Below are 4,514 nucleotides of genomic sequence, written 5' to 3'. Positions count from 1 at the left end.
GCTTACCGCGTTCTTATTTTAATAAAATTCAGCTTAACACTTCCCAAATTAATATAAATCGATTAATGCGACAAAAACACGGCACAGTGCAGTTTCACTGCATACATTATGAAATTGAGCCTGCTATACCATACCTTGGAACTGAGGAACCTGGCCAGGCATTATGTTTTTTCTATTTGTGGTGTTTTAAAACAATCTAGTTTTGTTTTGTTGATGTTTATTAGTTATAAAGGGCATAAAAAGAAATAAGATAACCTAGAAATAGGCCGTAATCGTATTTGTCTAGATTGCCCCAGTTATTTTGACATTAAATATATGCATAATTATTATATAAACAATGGCACCGCCACCAATATTTTAGCCAGCAACAAGCACCTTTTTTTCTAAGAAAATAAAAACCCATTTATAGAATCTAAATAGCCCTTAATTTCCCAGTAAACACCAATCTATATCAGAACTTTTTAGAGCTAACTTGCGAAAAATGCACGGTTCTTTTATACCGTTGCAGGTTTTACTCGTGTATGGCCAGCCATGACTATAGTGACCAAACGAGAAAGATCAGCTTGTTGTGCGACGCGATATGTAACTACACGGGTAGAGCTAAAGCTGGGTTTACACTATCAACTTTCTGTTGAAAGTAACCGACTGAAAAATCCTATGGTGAGAGAGCTGACCCATGAAGTTATGCTCGCCGAACTCCCAAAGAAATTTTGTAGCACTACGAAATAGACGCCAAACGAACGGCATCCCCACGTACACGAAATTCCGGAGAAAGGCCAAGAAGAGTACGGCCCAAGCCAACCACCATCTTGTCGATAGAACCTCACAGAGGCGCCGTGAAAGTGGGGGGGACAGCGGGGGCGCCGCCCTAATCAAAAAGTGGGGGTCGGGGGCAAAAACCAAAAAGCCTCCCCAAAAGAGTGTGTCGAAATAAAAAAATAAGAATGTATGAGCTATAGACTTCTTAATTCTAACGTTCAAAAACTAATTTATACATCCATTTTAAGTTTTCGCTGCGCGCTTTTGCGTGATGACCTCATGCCGCACTATACGCGCTCATGCACACACGCTCCGCACATTACGCGCTCACGCATCACACGTCGACACACACCGCGCTCCACGCACACACGCCGCCCCACAATACTGCGCCTCACTGCACACACGTCTACACACACGCGCTCACGCCATCACAGCGCGCTCAGCGCACACACGCTCACACACCATCGCGCTCACGCACACACGCTCACACACACGCGCTCACGCACACACTGTCACACACAACGCGCTCATGCACACACTAGTCATCACACACATCGCGCTCACGCCCTTACACACTCACACTACATGCGCTCACGCCACACATCGTTCGCACACGCGCGCTTTCATTGCACACACGCCGCACATACGCGCTCACGCGGCCCACGTCGCCACACACCGTTCACGCCGCCACGCGCACACGTTCACACAACGCGCTCCCACGCGACACACGTCGGCACACAACGCGTTTCACGCACACACGCGCTTACGCACACACGTCACACACACGCGCTCACGCCCCACACACGTCGCACACATTGCGCTCACGCACCCACGTCGCCACACCACGCGCTCCACGCACACACTGCGCTCGCGCACACACATCACACACAACGCGCCCCTCACGCCACACGCGTTCACGCCACACACGTCGCATACACGCGATCACGCACACACCCGTTCACGCACACAATCACACACACGCGCACACGCACACACGCACACACACGCGCTCACGCTACATCACGTCACACACACGCGCTCACTGCACACAAACGTTCGCACACGCCGTTTCACGCACACACGTCGCCACACAACGCGCTCACGCACACACGCCGCTCCACGCACACACGCCTCACACACACCGCGCTCCGCACACACGTCGCATACACTGCGCTCACGCACACACGCGCATCACACGCGCTCACGCACACACAGCCGCAACACACCGCGCTCACCGCAACACATCATCACACACACCGCGCTCAGCAACATGCCTCACGGCACTCACACGTTCTACGCACACACGCGCTCACGCACACACGTTCGTCACACACGCGCTCAAGCCAACCACGCACACACACGCTCACGCGCACACGTCGCACACACGCGCTCACGCACACACGTCGCACACACCGCCGCTCACCCCACAAAAACGCGCTCACATGCGCCTCAACGCACAACACGTCGCATACACGCGCTCACGGCCCACACATCACCACACACCGTCAGCACACTATAGCGCAAATCACGCACACACGCAGCTCACCGCCACACACTCTCATGCACACAACGCGGTCACGCACACACGTCGCAACACAGCTGGCGCTCAAGCACACACACACGCCGCTCACGCACCACACGGGCGCGGGAAGCATATCAGACGAAATCACATCAATGTCTGAATCTATTCTTAGAAGAAGTGTGATTAAGTCATGATCTGTATGCAGCGACTTTATACGCTATGGGTGGAAATTAAAAAGAAAGAGAGAGTGCAAGCGATTACGGTGTCTAAAGAGAGAGAGCAGAGAAGAGAGAGGAGGAGAGAGAGAGATGAGGAGAGAAGATATATGCTAGAGGAGAGATCGAGAGCAGAGAGGCGCAGATCGCAGAGGCAGAGAGAGAGAAAGAGAGAGGGAGAGGGAGCCTCTGATCAATACCAACAACAGACTGAATAAACAACCAACTGAAACTTGTATGAAGTAACCAATTTTTTTCCCTGTTCATATATATATATATATAATTACATATTATATATAATATACATATACAGATATTATATCACGGACTGCACACCCACATACGCATCATACGCCACGTACAAACACACACAACACACATCACACACACACACACACCACACACACTCACGCACCACACCACACACACACACACACACACACACGACGCGCGGCGCCACATACGCACGTCAAACACACTACAACACACGACACACACACACACACACACGCACACACGCACACACCACGTCAAACGACACACGACACACACGCACCGCACGACGCCACTCTACGCACGCACCCACGCACACACACACACACACACACACACACACACACATATATATGCTAGCATGACTATTGCCAAACAGAAAGGCTAGCTGTTGCGGAGCGAAGGGTCTACACAGGTAGAGCTAACACGGGTATAAGAACTCCCCTGCGAAACAAACTTCCAAGCTATATGTTTTCAATTATCTCGCTTTGTTTCGCAACAACTGCTGATCAACAACAACAACAACAACAACAACTGGGTTTACACTATCAACTTTTTGTTGAAAAGTTAACGAGTTGGTAAACTTTATACAACTAATCGACTGAAATTTGGTAGTGTATAGCGCGCTTAACTAGTTGAGAGATTAGAACATGTTCGATTTTCTCAACTTTTAGTCAGCGACTTAATAATTTTTTGCCATGCAGCCACTCAGATAACAGCAATCAGGAGGTGTGCCCCTCCACTCAGGGGGAGAATATTTCCGCCTGCGTTTTTACAACATGCACAAATTCGTATCCACATCGCCCCGCGCGCACACTGCAGGTAAAATGTTGAAACACTGCAGTTGCTGACGCGCGCTCGATAACGTAAATGCTTTGAACATCTGAGAGAAATGTTGATAGAACGTAGAAAAGTGGATGAACTCGTCAATAAGACTTTTCAATAGTGTAAACCCAGCTTTAGATTGCCGGCTCTGTCGGATACTGGTGAGCGATCGATGCGTCTGTCCGTAGCGTTAGCCAATCTCCGAGCGTCACTTAGCTTGACCCTTCATCACAGCACGCTATAGATTTCTGCAATTTTATGGGCTTGTTGAAACTACACTTCTCTGCTTAGCACTCAGCAAAAATAGAGATAGCGCGTGGAAAGTAAACTCGCAGTGCTACCAGTGGACGTCCCGCTGTAGTATTTACTGTGAAAGCAGCTACTTGGCCTCGGGTTAAGGAAACGGAGAAAGGCACCGCCCTATGCACCACATAGGGGCGGGAAGGATTTAACTTTAACTGAAACTGCACTTACGATTTCTTCTTTCGTCACCTAACCTAGTATATGCCTATGTGTATTATAGCGCGTAGCGCCGGCAACGAACACCCGATTGGATGTGTGCATGAGGCAGAGCGAAATGACTGACATCGATGTCATGGAGATATTCATGCCTATTTTTAGCTCACTCCGGACTGAACTACCTTCACGTGGATAGACGCTGCTCATATATGGAACAGCATTGATGTGGCGTATGCTACGCGAAAGAGTGGAAGAGGAAGTGCAGGAGTAATGGCAATGGGGGGGGGGAGCGGAGAGAAATTACAAAATAATCATGAACTATGTGTATAAATAGTGATATTTTCAAAATTAACCTTAACATTTATTGATGTCAGAGACATTAGTAACCGCATTCTAACACTTGGATCAAATAAACAATTCACAATATTTACAGTACAACTGTATGTGAACCTATTGTATAT

This window comes from Priapulus caudatus, unplaced genomic scaffold (assembly GCF_000485595.1).
Source record: "Priapulus caudatus unplaced genomic scaffold, Priapulus_caudatus-5.0.1 Scaffold3715, whole genome shotgun sequence".
In the NCBI taxonomy this organism is placed as follows: Eukaryota; Metazoa; Priapulida; class Priapulimorpha; order Priapulimorphida; family Priapulidae; genus Priapulus; species Priapulus caudatus.
This window is presented reverse-complemented; position numbering follows the sequence as displayed.